This window comes from Mercenaria mercenaria, chromosome 2, assembly GCF_021730395.1.
Source record: "Mercenaria mercenaria strain notata chromosome 2, MADL_Memer_1, whole genome shotgun sequence".
NCBI lineage: Eukaryota > Metazoa > Mollusca > Bivalvia > Venerida > Veneridae > Mercenaria > Mercenaria mercenaria.
In genome coordinates this window covers 55331577-55353639 of record NC_069362.1, presented here as the reverse complement: position 1 = coordinate 55353639, position 22063 = coordinate 55331577, and the positions used below count along the sequence as shown (strand labels likewise).

Sequence of the window (22063 nt, the reverse complement as noted above, 5' to 3'; positions counted from 1 at the left end):
ACAAGAAGATTTTTAAAGTTTTTCCTTTCGGTTGTCATGGCAACCAGAGTTCTGCATGGAATTCAATTCTTTGAACAATTTTTGAAAGGAGGCCACCCAAGGATCATTTCTGTGAAGTTTGGTGTAATTCTGCCCAGTGGTTTTCAAGAAGATTTTTTTAGAAAATGTTGATGGACACGACGGATGCCACACGCCGCAAGACGGACAACGTACATTGAGCGGTCACAACAGCTCACCATAACGCTTTGGCTCAGGTGAGATAAAAACGAGATTTGAACCAACACCCTTCCACAGCACAAAAATCTGTTTTGTTTCAAATATGACCCAATTTTTCTATTTTTAGCTACAATGACCTTGATCCTGATCCAAGTGACCTCAAATACATTCCCAACCATTTGTGTTTGATAAAAGCTATTTACACACAAGTGTACTGACAATAAGGGTACCAAAACTAAAGATACTGAGTGGATATTGGCTGAGATATTATGCCCACAAACATTATAAGCAAGTTTGGTGAAGACTGGATGAAAACTGTTCAACTTAAGAGAGCGGACAAGGCTAAATTCACAGATTTTGAGTAATTTAAGGGCCATAATCCAAGAATGCCTGGAGCAATTTGGCTGGTTATCACACTTGGTTGAGATATTATGCCCAAAAACATTGTCAGCAAGTTTAATGAAGATCGGATGAAAACTTTTGGACGCTGACTGCCCACCGCCTGCCATGTGTGTTCACATAATACTCCCCGCTCTTTCAGAGACGGGTGTATAAAAATTGACGGACAGATGGAGTGACGACAGTGTCATTTCATCAGACAACCTATTTTAACAGGATCATAAACAAGAGCTGTCCGTAAGACAGCCAAGCTCGACTATTCGAAATATTGTCACAGAAGCAGGAAATTATTACCCAAAATGTTAAATATCAAAAGAGTTTTAAGTTCCGAAACGGAAACATAATTTGACCAAAATGCATATTAGAGTTATGGGACTTGATGCTATCAACTAGTTTTATAACCCCGAAGAAACATGTTAAGTTTCAATTCCATATCTGCATTAGTTTTGGAGATAGTAACTTGCATGTAAAACTTTAACCAGAATTTTCTAAGTCCAAAAGGGGGCATAATTTGCTCAAAATACATGTTAAGAGTTATGGAACTTGACCCAGTGAGGTTGGTAACTGACCTAGAAAAAGAATAAATAAGTTTCAAATCTATATGCCTTTTAGTAATAGCTGTTTGTACTTTCACGCAAAACTTTAACCAGAATTTTCTAAGTCCAAAAGGGGGCATAATTTGGCTAAAATACATGTCAGAGTTATGGGACTTGATTCTATCAACTAGTTTTATAACCCCGAAGACACATGTGAAGTTTCAATTTAATATCTGCATTAGTTTTGGAGATAGTAACTTGCATGTAAAACTTTAACCAGGATTTTCTAAGTCCAAAAGGGGGCATAATTTGGCTAAAATACATGTCAGAGCTACAGGACTTGACCCAGTGAGGTAGGTAATTGATCTAGAAAAAGAAAAAATAAGTTTCAAATCTATATGCCTTTTAGTAATAGCTGTATGTACTTGCACGCAAAACTTTAACCAAAATTTTCTAAGTCCAAAAGGGGGCATAATTTGGCTAAAATGAAGGTCAGAGTTATGGGACTTGGTGCTATCAACTAGTTTTATAATCCCGAAGACACATGTGAAGTTTCAATTCAATATCTGCATTAGTTTTGGAGATAGTAACTTGCATGTAAAACTTTAACCAGAATTTTCTAAGTCCAAAAGGGGGCATAATTTGCTCAAAATACATGTTAGAGTTATGGAACTTGACCCAGTGAGGTTGGTAATTGACCTAGAAAAAGAATAAATAAGTTTCAAAGCTATATGCCTTTAAATGATAGCTGTATGTACTTGCATGCAAAAACTTAACCAAGGTGTGACGCCGACGCCGACGCCGACGCCAGGGTGAGTAGAATAGCTAGACTATTCTTCGAATAGTCGAGCTAAAAACTGCATGACATCAGCCCTATATCATTGTTTCCAGTCTCCATTTTACAACTTCTCAATACTTTCAACGAAGTTTCAGCAATACTTAAATATAATGTAAGCTTTGACTGCAATGCAAAATGGTGATGGCCATCTGCTGTCTTACTGATTTATCAATCTGAAAATTTTTCTATAAAGTTTGTTCTTGGAATTAATATAATAGCAGCCCACCTGCTTAGCTCAATAGGGGGAGCGCAGATCCACCGATCTCGGGGACGCGAGTCTGAGCCCTGGGTGAAGCGGTTGTTCTCCGTGACAACTTGATAAAAGACATTGTGTCTGAAATCATTTGTCCTCCACCTCTGATTCATGTGGAGAAGTTGGCAGTTACTTGCAGAGAACAAGTTTGTACTGGAACAGAATCCAGGAATACCGGTTAGGTTAACTGCCCGCTGTTACATAACTGAAACAAGAGCTGTCACTAATGGTGACAAATGCCCCAACAGCGCCTTGACCTTTGACCTGGTGCCCTTGACCTTTGACCCCAAAGTCAATAGGGGTCATGTACTCAATAAGTACTATCAGCACGTGAAGTTAAAATGTCCTGCATGCAGTGTTCGGCGAGAAAAGTGCCTTCATGCAAAAAGTTAACATTGGTCCCTGTGACCTCCGTCAGTAGGGGTCACATACTCAATAAGTACTATCAGCATGTGAAATTTGAAGGTCCTGGGTGCAGTGGTTCGCAGGTAAAGTGCCTTCATGCAAAAAGTTAACATTGGCCACTGTAACCTTAACCTTAGACCTAGTGACCCTAAAGTCAGTAGGGGTGGTGTACTCAATAAGTACTATCAGCATGTGAAGTTTGAAGGTCCTGGGTGAAGTGGTTCGCGAGTAAAGTGCCTTCATGCAAAAAGTTAACGTTGGCCCCTGTGGCCTTGACCTTTGACCTGGTGACCCCAAAGTCAGTGGGTTGGTGTACTCATAAAGTACTATCAGCATGTAAAGTTTGAAGGTCCTTGCTACAGTGGTTCGCAGGTAAAGTGCCTTAAAGCAAAAAGTTAACATTGGCCCCTATGACCTTGACCTTTCACATGGTGACCCCAAAGTCAGCAGGGGTGGTGTACTCAGTAAGTACTATCAGCAAATGAAGTTTGAAGGTCCTGGGTGCAGTCGTTCGTGAGTAAAAGTGCCTTCATGCTGTATCTTAAAAAACAAGAAAGTAGGTCAGAAGGTCAAGGCCACAGTCAACTGACATCATATTACTTGGTGTCATCAGGTAAGGTGCCTTCATGCAAAAAGTTAACACTGGCCCCTGTGACCTTGACCTTTGACCTGGTTATCCCAATGTCAGTAGGGGTGGAGTACTCAATAAGTACTATCAGCATGTAAAGTTTGAAGATCCTGGGTGCAGTGGTTCGTGAGTAAAGTGCCTTCATGCAAAAAGTTAACATTGACCCTGTGATCTTGACCTTTGACCTGGTGACCCTAAAGTCAGTAAGGGTCGTGTACTCAATAAGTACTATCAGCACGTAAATTTTAAAGGTCCTGGGTGCAGTGGTTCGCAGGTAAAGTGCCTTCATGCAAAAAATTAACATGGGGCGTGACCTTGACCTTTGACCCCAAAGTCAGTAGGGGTCGTGTACTCAATAAGTACTATCAGCAAGTGAAGTTTAAAGGTTCTGGGTGTAGTGGTTCGTGAGTAAAGTGCCTTCATGCTGAAGTTAACGTTGGCCTGCATGCAGAAAGTTAAAGTTGTGACGAACGAACGAACAGACGGACAGGTGAAAACTCATATGCCTCCCTTCGGGGGTACAAAAATGGCATTAAACCCAAAACAAACAAATAATAAAATAGCATTTTTCTGCATGTTTAATACTGCATGACAGAAATGCTGTAGGATTTTCCTTTAAAATGGTGTGCAAGCATGATTCACATAGCTGGCAGTTAACAGATACCATGTCCCAGATAACATATGCTTTTTAATTCTAAATTTAGTTTTGATGAAAATTTGGTGTTTTTGTCCAGTCTGTCAAGATCCAATCTAAAATTGTCCAGCAAACTATATTTAAATGCCAAAATAAATGTTGCTGTAAGTCTGCACTCAAAAGTGCCATTTTTTCAACTAAACAAGAGGGCGATAGTGGCCTAGTGGGATAGTCCCTAAAAAGACAAAGTGCCCACAATGAATCTATAGACTAAATTTGTAGAAGTTCTATCAAGCAGTTCAAAAGGGGAAGTCATTAAAAGCTATTTCTATTTTCAGCTCTAGTGCCCCCATTTGAACAAACTGAGGGAGATTCTTACACTGATGTTACAAACCAAGTCTGGTGAAGATCAATCAAATGGTTCATAAGAAGTTGTTTAAAGGTATTTCTACTTTCTGGTCAGTAGTTTCAGAGGAAAAGATATTCAAGTAACAGACAACAGATCATCTACCTATTCTAATAGTTTACCTGAACATAGAAGTTCTTCCTACCACATTCTATAGTGTTTGAAAAATGTGCAGCAGAAGTAATCTGTTACATTCCTTTATTAATTCAACAAAACTCTTTATCTCCAACAGTCATACAAAGTTATAGTGAATATCTGCATTTTATGTGCAAGCCTGTAATGCAACTAGAATGTGTCTGTAGGACACAGGGTGTGCCCCCCACTGGTACATTTGTCACAAATAAGGTGAAATAATTCAAATGTCTGCAGTCTTAATGGGGTATAGCCTAAAAAAAATATGAGAAGGATTATTATTCTATACCATATACTTTTTGAGCTACAAAATGTATGAGCATCAGAAACAAAAAATCCACTATTTTGGCTATTTCATGGGCCATAACTCTGTAATAAATGCTAAAATTCTCAAGAAGAATGCCAAGTGTGCAAGGTCACATTATGATAAAGACTCAAGCAAGGTTTCATGAATTTACATTAAATATTTTCTGAGTGAGGCACATAATTAAGTGAAAATGTGCATTTTTTTTACTATACCAGGGGCCGTAACTCTAAAAATAGGGGGTGGACTCGGATGAAAAAAAGTAGGTGCGCAAGTTCATATCATGATAAAGACTCATGCAAGGTTTCATCAATTTATATCAAATACTTTCTTAGCTAGGGGTGTCACAAGGTGAAAATATGCATTTTTGACTATTTCAGGGGCCATAACTCTAGAAATAGGCGCGGACCCATATTAAAAATAGGAGATGCGCAAGTTCATATCATGATTAAGACTCAGGCAAGGTTTCATGAATCTATATCAAATACTTTTGAGCTAGGCGTGTCACAAGGTGAAAATGTGCATTTTTGACTATTTCAGGGGTCATAACTCTAACTAGAGGGTCATGATGACCCTGGATCGCTCACCTGAGTAATAAGAGCTACATGTTTCAAATGTCAAACTGATGATTTATAGAAATTTTTTGGAAGAATTTCCGATGTACAATCAAGTAACCCCGTGGAGCGGGGGGTCATGATTTGAACAAATTTGGTAGAAGTCTACTAGGCAATGCTATATGTCAAATATCTAAGACCTAGGCCTTCTGGTTTATTTTTTTAAAAAATCTGAAGATTTTCCTATGTAAAATCAAGTGACCCCTGGGGCGGAGTAAATTTAGACCCCAGGATTGATTTGAACAAATGTTTTAGAGGTCCACTAGGCAATGCTACATGTGAAATATCTAAGCTCTAGGCCTTTTGGTTTACTTTTAGAAAACTTTGAAGATTTTCCTATGTCAAATCAAGTGACCCCTAGGGTGGGGTCAATTTTGACCCCGGGGTCATGATTTGAACAACTTTAGTAGAGGTCCACTGGGAAATGCTACATGTCAAATATCTAAGCTCTAGGGCTTCTGGTTTTTGAGAAGATTTTTTAAGATTTTCCTATGTAAAATCAACTGACCCCTGGGGCGGTGTCAATTTTGACCCCAGGGTCATGATTTGAACAAATTTGGTAGAGGTCCACTAGGCAATGCTTCACACCAAATATCTAAGCTCTAGGGCTTCTAGTTTTTGAGAAGAAGATTTTTAAAGTTTTTCAGTTCGGTTGCCATGGCAACCACAGTTCTGCATGGAATTTTATTCTTTGAAAAATTTTGAAAGGGGGCCACCCAAGGAGCATTCCTGTGAAGTTTGGTGTAATTCTGCCAAGTGGTTTTCAAGAAGAAGATTTTTTTAGAAACTGCTGACGGATGACACACGACTGACGACGGACATCAAGCAATCACAAAAGCTCACCTTGTCACTTTGTGACAGGTGAGCTAAAAATAGGGGGCTGAGCCAGATGAAAAATAGTAGGTGCACAAGTTCATATCATGATAAAGACTCATGCAAGGTTTCATCAATTTATATCAAATACTTTTTGAGCTAGGCATGTCACAAGGTGAAAATGTGCATTTTTGACTATTTCAAGGGCCATAACTCTAAAAATAGGGGGCGGAACCAGACGAAAAATAGGAGGTGCGTAAGTTCATATCATGATAAAGACTCATGCAAGGTTTCATGAATCTATACCAAATACACTGGGGCCCCGTTATAACGCTGTCGTCGGGGTCCAAGGTTCGAGACCCGCGGATATAGTGGGGTTAAATTTATAACGCGGGTTGATCGTATCAGCGGTATACGCAATACCCCACCCACCGGTAACGTATTTTGGACGCTGTTTTATGTTAATAAGAAATAAGAATCGTATAAACGGGACATTTATTTACCTTAAGTGCTACTGAAAAATACATTAAAAGAATTATAATGCTGTGTCATCTTCTCATTTTGTCGTGATTATAAAAGAAAATTGGATTTGTGTATCCCGGAAGTAAACATATATAAAGCTGTGTGAGGAGTGCGCGGTCGTGAGAATTACATATGCACTGCAATTGCACTGGGGGTTTATGTAACTAAAAGAGAAAAAATGCAGACAGTCTTAAAATAATTAATTTTGAATAGATTTACATGAAGGAAATCGATAAATAAGACAGAAAATTTTTAAATCACCGTCATTGATATACGATATTAAAAAGGGAGCACATTCTCAGCAAGGCTTTCAGTGCGTCGAATCTTCGTTATTTCCGATGAATTGAGTGTGATGATTACGAAAAACGGCTGCAGTTTATTACAAAATTCGATTTTTTATTCACTCAAGTGATCATGTCATCTGCTTAATTGGTGCAAACTTAAACGGTTTGATAGTTGACTGACCAATGTTACACGCTTGTTATGCAAACAATCTAATTTTGACACGGTACTGATTGCCTAATTGTCACATGTCTACATGTATTGAAACTTTAACAAAGGCGATATGCAAACAAGTAAGCTAGCAGACAATTATTGATTTTTGTGACAGTTGTCATGGAAAGGTGTTAAAGAACACAGGTACTTGTAGTTTTAATTTTTTTTTTACCCTGTAAAATTTGGGCGCCAAGGCCATACAGCGTTATATCGAGGACCGCGGTATATCGAGTAGCGTTATAATGGGTTTAGAGTGTACTTTATAAGCTAGGCCTGTCACAAGGTGAAAATGTGCATTTTTGACTATTTCAGGGGCCATAACTCTAAAATTAGGGGGCGGAGCCAGACGAAAAATAGAAGGTGCGCAAGTTCATATCATGATAAAGACTCAGGCAAGGTTTCATCAATTTATATCAAATACTTTTTGAGCTAGGCGTGTCACGAACCTCGGATGGACGGACAAGAGCAAATCTATATGCCCCCACCACTCATGGGGGGGGGGGCACAAAAATGTATTTTTTAAAACAATTTTTTGGATGCAAAAGTTTATATTACTAAGTAAATCCCCCTTCAGAATCCTCTGTGAGCTCTATGAAAAGTTCATATGTATGTATGTGAAGTGGGGAGAAATACTATGAGGCAGTCAGTACGTAAGATGCTAATAAAGAGAAATCAAACCTCTGGATTGGTCCACAAGTTGCAGGCCTTACAGGTGGTGCATTCTTTGCCTGGATCTCGAGGATGGCGACAGAAATGATTATAATCAATCTGAAATCAAAAGGCTGCAACATAACTGAAGTTGTTTTGTTACATTTGGTAAGCAAATAATCAAGTTTAACAATACCTAATAATAAAATATTTCTATGAAAGATGACCACAGAACAACTTTCAGTATTAACATTTACATGCTTCCCAACCTTTTTTGACTCTCAAGAGGGGTTTTCATGATTTCTAAGTGGGATATTTGGAGTCTCAAGTAGGAGGTTTTTTTGCGGCCTAATTTTTTGCGGCGCATACTATAGAATTGATGGTTTCTACCTTACTTTGATGGTTTTTGACCTTAGTTTACAAGATAAATAGGATTTATAACCAAATACAACAGTTTTATCTTTATTGTATTAAAATAATCAAATCATTACAGGATATATCATCTATACACATACAATCTATGTTGTGAAAGTGCTTTCCTTTCTTTTGTTCAAAGATGACACTAATGATTCATACTTTCAAACATTCTTATTCTGTTACCCTCATGAAGTGTTGGCTTGCATTTTCAGAGACAAATATCAGGTGATAATTAATAAGCAACAAGTTTCATATCACAACTGATTTAGGGTACAGCCAGGAAAAGACGGATGATTTTTACAACCCAGCATTGGACATCACATATATTCCCACCGCACATTAACTCGGGCACAAGAACATTAAATATATATTCGGATATCTTTATATTTGGTATTACCGTTTGGTTATAGTGTTCCATTCACTCAAAATATAGTAAACAGCATGTTTTCAACCACAGTCAAAAACGGTATAACTTGGACGCAGAAGTAAAAATACGTACACAGAATCGGAAAAATTCGGACATCCTGACTGTGATACGGAAAATACGGACGATCAATTCTTTTTTAACAAGAGCTGTCTCCATAGGATGACACATGCCCCCGATGGCACTTTGAATGAATAGTTATGGCCGATGTTAGAGTTTAGGACCTTTGACCTACGGACCCGGGTCTTGTGCGCGACATGTCGTCTTTTAAAATCCATGCATGAATGACAAAGATATGGACAATCAAGTAACCAAGTAACCTCTAGGGGGGGTCAATTTGGGGGGGGGGGGGGATTTGAACAAATTTTGTAGAGATCCACTAGGCAATGCTACATGTCAAATATCTAAGCTCTAGGCCTCCTGGTTTATTTTTAGAAAATTTTAAAGATTTTTCTATGTACAATCAAGTAACTCCATGGGGTGGGGTCATGATTTGAACAAATTTTGTAGAAGTCTACTAGGCAATGCTGTATGTCAAATATCTAAGATCTAGGCCTTCTGGTTTATTTTTGTAAACTTTTTGAAGATTTTCCTATGTAAAATCAAGTGACCCCTGGGGTGGTGTCAATTTTGACCCCGGGGGTCATGATTTAAACAAATTTTGTAGAGGTCCACTAGGCAATGCTACATGTCAAATATCTAAGCTCTATGGCTTCTGGTTTATTTTTAGAAAATTTTTGAAGATTTTCCTATGTAAAATCAAGTGACCCCTGAGGCGGGGCCAATTTTGACCCCGGGGGTCATGATTTGAACAAATTTTGTAGAGGTCCACTAGGCAATGCTACATGTCAAATATCTAAGCTCTAGGCCTTCTGGTTTTTGAGAAGATTTTTTTAAGATTTTCTTATGTAAAATCAAGTGACTCCTGGGGCGGGGTCAATTTTGACCCTGGGGTCATGATCTGAACAAAACTGGTAGAGGTCCACTAGGTAATGCTTCACACCAAATATCTAAGCTCTAGGGCTTCTGGTTTTTGAGAAGATTTTTAAAGTTTTTCCTTTTGGTTGCTATGGCAACCAGAGTTCTGCATGGAACAATTTTTGTACAGCTTCACCCAAGGAACATTCCTGTGAAGTTTGGATGAAATTGGCCTAGCGGTTTATGAGCAGATGTCGTTTAAGTAAAAATTTACGGACAACGGACGCCGGATGGTGAGTGATCCTAATAGCTCACCCTGACCCTTTGGCTCTGGTGAGCTAAAAATCCCTTAACGAATGACAGAGTTAAGGAAAGAACATAAAATTGCAGATGGAGGGATGAAATAATAGATGGAAGGAAAAGCAAACTCCTATAGTTCCAGAAACTGTTTTTTTTAACCAGTAGGGGACTAATGATTTATGATGACAACTAAGATATAAGAGAAAGTAGAATACTCACATTTGGTTGTCTGCAGATGTAACACATTTTGGCCCCACAGCGACATGTCATCTTATTACAACCATCCAGCTTCATAAACTGTGCCTTGCATCTGTGACAAACTCTCACCTTGGCTTTTGTCATTTTCTCTTCACTAAAACATTTACAGGAAGTATATGTTTCACCATTATAAAATGGAATGTAACAGTCTAGAAAATAATTTTGCTAATGTTGTAGGTGTAAGATGCACTTCAAGGGCATAGCTAAGGCATCCCGAAAGTGTACTGAAAAAAGCTGTCTGTTACTAGCTCTCTCCACTATCCAAAGAATTGATGGAAGTATGGGGTAAAAATATTACCAGAGATTTTCAGACAAAAGAAGAAAAATAATTGAAGGCTAAAGTTCCTGGCAAGTTAGTGTCTGAAAGTATTAATTTTGGGGAAAGCTTTGAAGAACCGTTTAGTTGTGGTCTGCATCAGGGGTCTTAAAGATGTTTTAAAGATGTGGAAGAAAGAATAAGTCAGTGGTGAGGTGGTTTACTGCTAAATTTTATTAATTTTCATGAACAGTATAGCTATGATGTTTTTCTATATTGCTACTGTAAAAAGAAGGAATGGAAAGCTAACAGGTAACAAGAGTGCCAGAATGTCACAATATACGCCCATCACAGCAAATTACTTTACTCTAGCAGCTGTATTTGCGAATTTTAATTTTGTGGTTGTTTAGTAATTATTGTAAGTCTTTTGTTTTTCTAAGTTCACAAAAAAAACTCCTTACCAGGTAGAGATACCTTAAAATACACCTAAAATTGGAAAGTAACATCTATGTTGTACCACAAAAAAGTGGTCTTGTTTTTTCCCTACGGTCAATTATAAAAATGTTACAATATAAGTTATTTATAGTAACAACTAAGGGAAGTTAATCTTAAAAAAAAACAAGAGCTGTCTCCATAGGATGACACATGCCCCCGATGGCACTTTGAATGAATAGTTATGGCCAATGTTAGAGTTTAGGACCTTTGACCTACGGACCTGGGTCTTGCGCGCGACACGTCGTCTTACTGTGGTACACATTCATGCCCAATAATTTTAAAATCCATGCATGAATGACAACGATATGGACCGGACACACCCATCAATGCACTAAGTGTGACCTTGACCTTTGAGCTACGGACCTGGGTCTTGCACGCGACACGTCGTCTTACTGTGGTACACATTCATGCCAAGTTATTTGAAAATCCATCCATGGATGACAAAGATATGGACCGGACACGAATGCACTATCATGAAAAATGACCTTTAACGTCTAAGTGTGACCTTTGAGCTACGGACCTGGGTCTTGCGCCCAACACTTCGTCTTACTGTGGTACACATTCATGCCAAGTTATTTGAAAACCATCCATGGATGACAAAGATATGGATCAGACACGAATGCACTATCGTGAAAAATGACCTTTAACGTCTAAGTGTGACCTTGACCTTTGAGCTACGGACCTGGGTCTTGCGCGGACACGTTGTCTTACTGTGGTACACATTCATTCCAAGTTATTTGAAAATCCATCCATCGATGACAAAGATATGGACCGGACACGAAAATTGCGGACAGACCGACAGACGGTTCAAAAACTATATGCCTCCCTTCGGGGGCATAAAAAACAACAAGAGGGCCATGATGGCCCTATATCGCTCACCAGTTATCATTGCACTTGAGGACAAGAAGGTCCTCAGAAAAAATATCTAAGTCCAAAGGACAGGAACAACAAAGGGAAGAAATTTAACCAAAAAGAAAAAAAAATTCTTACCAGGTACAGATATGTCATGGTACCCTCCATGTTGTACCACAGAAAAGTGGTCTCGGTTTTTCCCTACGGCCAATAATAAAAAAGTTACTAAAAATAAGCTATTTATAGTAACGTAAAAGGGAAGTAATTAAAAAGAAAATTATTGTAAGTGAACAAAAGAAGGATCTGCCAAATAAATCTGTTGACATAAATGAAATTTCAGATCAGTATCTTCATTAGTTACGGAGATATACCCATTTTAATTTGAAATAAAGGGAGGTAATTTGACATAAAATCAGTCCATAGTTATCTACCCTGATTGGCTCAGTCCAACTAATGACAATAATGAAATTTCAAATAAGTCCTATAAGTACTTACTGATATAAATCCATTTTGATTACAATCAGGGGAGGTAATCAGATATAAAATAACTCTGGAACCTACGATTGGATCTGATTTGTCATGGAATCCAAGATTTATTGTTGTTGAAGATATTTTGGAAGTTTGTATCAAATAAAACCATAAATGAGGTCTCTATATGGCTGCAAAATCCAAAATAGCGTCTCTATATGGCTGCAAAATCCAAAATAGCCAATTCTGGACCTTTTAGGGGCCATAACTCTGGAACCCATGATGGAATCTGGCCAGTTCAAGAAAGGAACCAAGATCTTGTGGTGATACAAGTTGTGTGCAAGTTTGGTTAAAATCAAATCATAAATGAAGCTGCTATTGTGCAGACAAGGTCAAAATAGCTAATTCTGGCCCTTTCAGGGGCCATAACTCTGGAACCCATAACGGAATCTCACCAGTTCAAGAAAAGAACCAAGATCTTATAGTGATACAAGTTGTGTGCAAGTTTGGTTAAAATAAAATCATAAATGAAGCTGCTATTGTGCAGACAAGGTCAAAATAGCTAATTTTGGCCCTTTCAGGGGCCATAACTCTGGAACCCATAATGGCATCTGGCCGGTTCAAGAAAGGAACCGAGATCTTATGGTGATACAAGTTGTGTGCCAGTTTGGTAAAAATCAAATCATAAATAAAGCTGCTATTGTGCAGACAAGGTCAAAATAGCTAATTTTGGCCCTTTCAGGGGCCATAACTCTGGAACCCATAATGGGATCTGGCCAGTTCAAGAAAGGAACCGAGATCTTATGGTGATACAAGTTGTGTGCAAGTTTGGTTAAAATAAAATCATAAACGAAACCACTATAGTGTAGACACGAAATTGTTGACGCACGCATGGACGGACGGTCTGACGACGGACGAAGGGTGATCACAAAAGCTCACCTTGTCACTATGTGACAGGTGAGATAAAACTGGTAAGTCCACACTTTACCAGCAAGAGATTGGTCAAAATACACTTCAAAATTGGATGTAGCATGCATTTTGTACTACAGAAAAGTGGTCTCGATTTTTCCCTACGACTAGTAATGAAATCGTTACAATAAAAGCTATTTAAAGTAACAACAAAGGGAAGTAATTCTAAAGAAAGGAACTGCGCATGACACTTCGTCTCATGATGATGTATAATTGTGCCAAGATACATCAAAATCTCTCCATGCATGAAGAAGAAATGCTTCGGACAAAGTCATTCTTGTATCTGACCTATGGCCTCTAAGTGTGACCCTGACCTTAAGACCTAGGGACCTGGATCTTGCGCATGACACTCCGTCTCATGGTGGTGAACATTTGTGCCGAGTTATATCAAAATCCTTCTATGCATGAAGAAGAAATGCTCCGGACAAGGTTTTCATTCTTGTATCCTTTGACCTCTAAGTGTGACCTTGATCTTAGACCTAGGGACCTGGTTCTTGCGTATGACACTCCGCCTCGTGGTGGTGAACATTTGTGCCAAGATATATCAAAATCTCCCCATGCATGAAGTAGATATGCTCCGGACAAAAGTTTTAAAGAAAATATGATAAAGGGGAATAACTCAAAAAATAGGCAAGGTAGAGTTATTGTTCTTGCACACTGCACTTCCTCCCAATGTGTTCTATCAGTGTATGAAGTTTGAAGAAAATCCCTCCAGTGCTCCGGACAAAGATCGTTGCGGACGGACGGACGCACGCATGCACTGACGGAGAGCATTTCTAATATCCCCTTCGCCTTTGGCGGGGGGATAAACAAGAGCTGTCCATATGATAGCCAATGCTTGACTATTCGATTTGTTGTCCCAGATGCATGAATATTACCCTAAATGTTAAAATATCAGCCAATGCTTGACTATTTGATTTGTTGTCCCAGATGCAGGATTAAATGTTAAATTATCTTTCGAGTTTCAATCAAGTATCTGCTTTAGTTTTAGAGATAGTAACTTGCACGCAAAACGTAACTTGAACGCAAAACTTTAACAAGAAGTTCAAAAGGGGACATAATTTGGAAAAAATGCATGTCAGAGTTACAGGACTTGATGCTATCACCTAGTTTTATAACCCCAAAGACACATGTTAAGTTACAATTCAATATCTGCATTTGTTTGCATGCAAAACATAAACCAAGAGGGGGCATAATTTGGCCAAAATACATGTAAGAGTTATGGGACTTGACCAAGTGAGGTTGGAAATTGACCTAGAAAAAAAAACAAGAGGGCCATGATGGCCCTATATCACTCACCTGAGTTTAGCTGCTTGGTTAAACCATGTGCCCCCCATCCCAGGGCAGGGCCAGTTTTAACCCCAGGGAGGATAATTTGAACAATCTTACTAAAGGACTGCTATTCAATGCTACATACCAACTAGAAGACACTTTTGTAGAAAAGCGCATGTCTCCCCCAATGCATAGTAGTGAAAGGCAAGAATTCAATTTGGGACAGGAGCAAAAGTCAAAGAGACACTGATGGTTGGCTGCAATAGGGATCATCTACTTGGCATGTCCAATCATCCCAAAAACATTCTGGGCCTATTTTCCATGTTCTGGCTGCCGTGACCTTGACCTTTGATTGAGTAACCCCAAAATAATTAGAGGTCATTTACTCTGCATCTCAACTAATCTTATGACGTTTCAACATTCTGGGTCAAGTGGTTCTCCAGTTATTGATGGGAAAGAGTTTTCCATGTTCAGGCTTCTGTGACCTTGACATTTGCTCAACCCCAAAAATGATAGAGGTCATCTACTCTGTAATCCTATAAAGTTTGAATGTTCTGGGTCAAATGGTTCACAAGTTATTGATCGGAAACCGTTTTCCATGTTCTGGTCCCTGTGACCTTGACCTTTAATCAAGTGACCCAAACAAGATGGTCATTGACCCTAAAGCTTTCACCTGTGTACAAGGCTTCAAGCATGTCTGTATGAATACAGAGTTTGGCATCTTCTATGTCAGCCTATATAATATACATGTCACACACATTTTTGAACAAAGGGCAATAATTTAAACAATTATGGTAGACATTACAAATCTGATATCATATACCAAATATCATCAAGATGAACATTCTGAAAAACTTTAATGAAGATAGGGTCATAAATGTAGCCTAGAGTGTTAAAGGTACTGACATCCAGATTGGGCTAAAAATAATTTTTTTTTTTTCAAACTGAAGTTTGGTCATATTATGAACATCAGAATATAAGTTTTTGTTTTTAAAAAATTAATATTTTAAAAATTCCATATCAAGAAAAAAAGATGACTGCGTCGGGAATCGAACCCTGGACTGCCACTGCAATAAAGACATTTTCCCGTCGTCGTAACCAATAGTGCCATAGCGGAATTTGTGAATTATGACTACAAAATACAGAGACTAAGTTTACCTGAGTAAAGTTAGAAACGCTTTTCAATTTGCATTGTAAAAAGAAGTACAAGAGAGTCATGATGACCCTGAATCGCTCACTGAGTAATATGATCTACATGTTTCAAATGTCAGTGATGATTTTTAGAATTTTTTTTGGAAGATTTTGCGATGTACAATGGAGTAACCTCTGGGGTGGGGCCAATTTTACCCCGGGGGTCATAATTTGAACAAAGTTTGTAGACGTCTACTAGGCAATATTACATATCAAATCTAAGATCTAGGCCTTCTGGTTTATTTTAAGCAAATTTATGAAGATTTCTCTATGAACCATCAAGTTACCCCTGGATTGGGTCAATTTGACTCGGGGGGGGCGGGGGGGGGGGGGGGGGGGGGGGGGTGGTGGGGGGGTGTCAAGATTTGAACAAATTTTGTAAAGGTCCACTAGGCAATGCAACATGTCAAATATCTAAGCTCTAGGCCTTCTGGTTTATTTTTAATAAATTTTGAAGATTTTCTATGTACGATCAAGTAATCCCTGGGCTGGGTCAATTTGACCCTGGGGGAGTCAAGATTTGAACAAATTTTGTAGAGGTCCACTAGGCAATGCTACATGTCAAATATCTAAGATCTAGGCCTTCTGGTTTATTTTTAGAATTTTTTTTAAAGATTTTCCTTAGTAAAATCAAGTGACCCCTGGGGTGGGGTCAATTTTGACCCCTGGGGACATAATTTGAACAAATTTTGTAGAGGTCCACTAGGCAATGCTACAAGTGAAATATCTAAACTCTAGGTCTTCCGGTTTATTTTTAGAAATTTTTAAAGATTTTCCTATGTAAAATCAAGTGACCCTTGGGGCGGGTCAATTTTGACCCGGGATCATGATTTGAACAACTTTAGTAGAGGTCCACTAGGCAATGCTACAAGTCAAATATCTAAGCTCTAGAAGAAGATTTTTTAAGATTTTCCTATGTAAAATCAAGTGACCCCTGGCGCGGGGCCATGATTTGAACAAATTTTGTAGTGGTCCACTAGGCAATGCTACATGTGATATATCTAAGCTCTAGGCCTTCTGGTTTATTTTTAGACTTTTTTTAAAGATTTTCCTATGTAAAATCAAGTGACCCCTGGGGCGGGGTCAATTTTGACCCCGGGGTCATGATTTGAACAAACTTGGTAGAAGTCCACTAGGCAATGCTTCACACCAAATATCTAAGCTCTAGGGCTTCTGGTTTTTGAGGAGAAGATTTTTAAAAAATTTCCTTTCGGTTGCCATGGCAACCAGAGTTCTGCTTGGTATTCAATTCTTTGAACAATTTTGAAAGGGGGCCAACCAAGGATCATTCCTGTGAAGTTTGGTGAAATTCTGCCCAGGGGTTTTCAAGAAGAAGATTTTTTTACAAATTGTTGATGCACGACACACAACGACGACGCAGGACGGACATCAAGCGGTCACAATAGCTCACCTTGTCAGTTCGTGACAGGTGAGCTAAAAAACAGCAAATTCTTATGTGTTTCGGTAAAAGTTTGTCAGTAATTAAGTTTTAAAGCCTTCTTAAATAATATAGCATTATTCACAATTATCTTAAGAAAATTTGTTGTTGTTGTTGTTCGATCAATCTGGAGGCCAGTCCCTTAAAGAAGAGGGTCATGATGACCCTGGATCACTCACCTGAGTAATATGAGCTACATGTTTCAAATGTCAAACTGAAGATAAAATATTAAGAAAGTCAGTAGGTCATATTCATGGTTAATGGGATTCAGTTTTACGATTGGTATACAAAACTGTGTATGTCATCAAAATTTCAAGGCTGTATCTTAAACAAGAGGGCCAAGATGGCCCTAGGTCGCTCACCTGATAAACATACCATAACAGTGTAAACATGTTTGACATAGTTATTTCATGGAAACAAATATTCTGACCAATTTTCATTAAGATTGGATAAAAAATGTGGTCTCTTAAGTGTAAACAAGCATTTTCTTCAATTTGACCTAGTGACCTAGTTTTTGAGCTAAGATGACCTATATTCGAATTCGACCTAGATTTGATGAAGGCAATCATTCTGGCTAAATTTCATCAACCTCGATTAAAAAATACAGCCTCTATCGCATACAAAACTTTTTTCTTTGATTTGACCTAGTTTTTGATCCCCGATGACCCATATTCAAACTTGACCTAGATTTTATCAAGGCAATCATTCTGACCAAAATACATGAAGATCAATTAAAAAATACAGCCTCTATCGCATACACAAGGTTTTTCTTTGATTTGACCTAGTGACCTAGTTTTTGACCCCAGATGACCCATTTTCAAAACTGGCCTAGATTTCATCAAGGTTATCATTCTGACAAAATTTCATGAAGATCAGTTGAAAAATACAGCCTCTATCGCATACACAAGGTTTTTCTTTGATTTGACCTAGTGACCTATTTTTTAACCCCAGATAACCCATTTTCGAACTCAGCCTAGATTTCATCAAGGTAATCATTCTGACCAAAATTCATGAAGATCAATTGAAAAACACAGCCTCTATCGCATACACAAGGTTTTTCTTTGATTTGACCTAGTGACCTAGTTTTTGACCGCAGGTGACCCATTTTCGAACTTGGCCTAGATTTCATCAAGGTAATCATTCTGACAAATTTTCATGAAGATCAACTGAAAAATACAGCCTCTATCGCATACACAAGGTTTTTCCTTGATTTGACCTAGTGACCTAGTTTTTGACCCCAGATGACCCATTTTCGAACTCGACCTAGATTTCATCAAGGTAATCATTCTGACCAAAATTCATGAAGATAAAATGAAAAATACAGCCTCTATCGCATACACAAGGTTTTTCCTTGATTTGACCTAGTGACCTAGTTTTTAACCCCAGGTGACCCATTTTCAAACTTGGCCTAGATTTCATCAAGGTAATCATTCTGACAAAATTTCATGAAGATCAATTGAAAAATACAGCCTCTATCACATACACAAGGTTTTTCCTTGATTTGACCTAGTGACCTAGTTTTTGACCCCAGATGACCCATTTTCGAACTCGGCCTAGATTTCATCAAGGTAATCATTCTGACAAAATTTCATGAAGATCAATTGAAAAATACAGCCTCTATCACATACACAAGGTTTTTCCTTGATTTGACCTAGTGACCTAGTTTTTGATCCCAGATGACCCATTTTCGAACTCGGCCTAGATTTCATCAAGGTTATCATTCTGACCAAAATTCATGAAGATCAGTTGAAAAATACAGCCTCTATCGCATACACAAGCTAAATGCTGACGGACGACAGACAACAGACGCCGGACATCGAGCGATCAGAAAAACTCACCTGAGCATTGCTCAGGTAAGCTAAAAACAGGAAAGTGGTCAGTAGGTCAAGGTCACAGTCAAGTGACATCATATTACTTGGGGTCATCAGGTAATTATAATTAAACAGTCTTGGAAATAGGATCAGATGATTTTTTAAGTATTTCTTCCTATATAACTTGCATAATAACTAAGTAACCCTAGGGCGGGGCCTCTTTTATCCGCAGGGGCATAATTTGAACAATTTTGGTAGAGGAACTCTAGACAATGCATCATACCAAATATCAAAAGCCTAAGTCATATGGTTTCAGAAAAGAAGTTTTTTCCTATAAAAGTCTATATAAAACTTGGGACCCCCAGGGCAGGGCCTCTTTTCATCCCAGGGGTACAATTTGAACAAATTTGGTTTCGGACCATAAGACAATGCTACAAACCAAATATCAAAGGTCTAAGTGTTGTGGTTTCGGAGAAAAAGATTTTTAAACTTTTTTTCCTATACAAGTCTATGTAAAATTTGGGATTCCCGGGGCAGGGCCATATTTGACCCTGGGGGATAATTTAAACAATGTAGAGGACCACTAGATGATACTACATACCAAATACCAAAGCCCTAGGCCATGTAGTTTTGTACAAGAAGATTTTCAAAGTTTTCCCTTTATAAGTCTATATAAACAATGTGACCCCCGGGATGGGGCAATATTTGACCCTAAGGGAATAATCTGAACAATTTTGATAAAGGACCACTAGATGATGCTACACACCAGTGGTTTTGGACAAGAAGACTTTCAAAGTTTTCACTATACAAGTCTATATAAACCATGTGACCCCCCGGGGCGGGGCCATATTTGACCCTAGGGTGATAATTTTGGTAGAGGACGACTAGATGATGCTACACACCAGATATCAAAGCCCTAGGGCCTGTGGTTTTGGACAAGAAGATTTTTAAAGTTTTTCCTTTCGGTTGCCATGGCAACCAGAGTTCTGCATGGAATTCAATTCTTTGAACAATTTTGAAAGGGGGCCACCCAAGAATCGTTCCTGTGAAGTTTGGTGTAATTCTGCCAAGTGGTTTTCAAGAAGATTTTTTTAGAAAATGTTGACGGACACACTACGGACATTGAGCGGTCACAAAAGCTCACCATGAGCCTTTGGCTCAGGTGAGCTAAAAAGCTATTCCTTTCATTTGACCAAGTGACCTAGTTTTTGACCCAATATGACCCCGTTTTGAACTTGGCTTAGGAATAATCAAGGTAAACACTCTGACCAAGTTTCATGAAGATAGGGTCAAAAATATGGCCTCAGAGTGTTAACAAACACTTCCTTTGAGAGAGTGACCTAGTTCTTGACTCCACATGACCCAGTTTCTTACATGGCCTAGGAATCTTCAAGTTTCATGAAGACAGGGTCATAAATGTGGCCTCTAGGGTGTTGACAAGCTTTTCCTTTGACCTGGTGACTTAGTTTTTGACCCACATGACCAAGTTTCATGGCCAAGAGATCAAGATAAATATTCTGTGCAAGTTTTATCAAAGCATAAATATAACCTCTATATGGCTGAAAGGGCCAATATAGAAATCATGATTCATGATTCATGATGGAATATAGTCGTTTTTCGAAAGGAACCGAAATAACATTGTGACTAAAGTTGTTTTTAAGTGTGGTTATCGAATCGAATGTAAAATTCACTTCTACTGTGTTCACAAGGTAAAATTAACAAATTTTGGCTCTTTCAGGGGTCAATCAGGAGTCGTTACTCAAGAACGTATGACAAGTTGTGTGTAAGTTTTATTAAAATCAATTGCAAAATGTGGTCACTACCATGTTCACAAGCCAAACATAGCAAATTTTGACCCTTTAAGGGACCATAAATCTGGAACCTGTGATGGGATCTGGCCAGTTTTCGAAAGGAACTGAGATATTATGTCAATACAAGTTGTGTGCAAGTTTGATTAAAATCGGTTATAAAATGTGGTCTCTATCATGTTCACACGAAATTTTGGATGGACGACGGAAGGTCAACTGACAAAGCTCACCTTGTCACTAGGTGATAGGTGAGCTACAAAAGGAATATGATACCAATATGAAGCTTGTATGTGAAGTTTTATTGCATTTGGTCAGGTAGTTGCTGCAAATCCTGTTCACATCTGACTAAAGGATGATCTGAATAGCTCTATTATTCGAAAACTTTCCAAACAGCTAAATCACAGTATTTTCAACACAAGATTTGAATTAAGGTGAGAAAATAGATAAATTTTAACAACACATCATGTAATTGTGCTCACTGACTATATTAAAAAATGTTTATTTTAAAGGTCCATTACTAAGGGAAAGTGAGTTGGCAATTTTTTTCATAGCCAGTGCATAGACTTCTGCAAGACACTAAATAATGAAGATTGGCAGGTCAAAATTTACAGAAGGTCTTTGGAACTCAAAGAAATGTATGTGTATTATGTTGAAATTTCAATGAATCGACAGAATGACCCCCCCCAGGTCTTTTTAACTTTCTTCATACTTCATAGAAAAATAATTGTACATATACTGCGATTTATTTCGAATTTTTACCTACCAACTTTCATTTTCCAATAAAATGAAATAGTTTCTGTGCTTTTTAAAAGAAATTAAAATGTTCACTTTCCTTAGTATTGGACCTTTAAGGTCTGAGGTAACTGGAGTAATAATTGAGAAAAGTTAAGTAACTTACTATTCCAGTCTTAATTTGGTCTCATCTTTCTTTTCAACCTCTGAACATTTTTTCCCAAAATGTTCTTCCCACTCTACTTGACAATAACGGCATGACTCCTGAAGGTAACATGATACAAAATGAAAACATATCTGATATATCTGATGTTTACTTATGATAAGTTAGAGCGTAATGGCTGTCAGAATTTGCATTTGTCAGGTGTAAGCAGTGTATATTGAGCACTAGGTGCAGGCTGAATTTTACTAGTATCCCAGCCAGTCACTTTGCAAGTTATGGGCCCTAACAATGAAGCAAATTATGACAAACATGAAGGTCAAGCGACAAGCATCCTAATCAGAAACAAAAGCTGTCTCCACAAAAAAAAAATCACACATCATTCCATGACTTTGACCTTGATCTGACACACCTTCTCAATATGGTTAACATTTGTGTCAAATTATTTTCA

General features: G+C 38.3%; 1 long non-coding RNA gene across 1 annotated transcript; it reads right to left on the bottom strand.

Moving 5' to 3' along the window:
* Positions 1-6995: 6995 nt before the first annotated feature.
* On the bottom strand, positions 6996-21749 carry LOC128555139 (uncharacterized). The gene is made up of 3 exons (XR_008369821.1): positions 21619-21749; positions 10122-10254; positions 6996-7963 (listed from the first exon to the last, which is right to left on the bottom strand). It is a non-coding gene; the product is annotated as an uncharacterized LOC128555139 (long non-coding RNA).
* Positions 21750-22063: the final 314 nt, after the last annotated feature.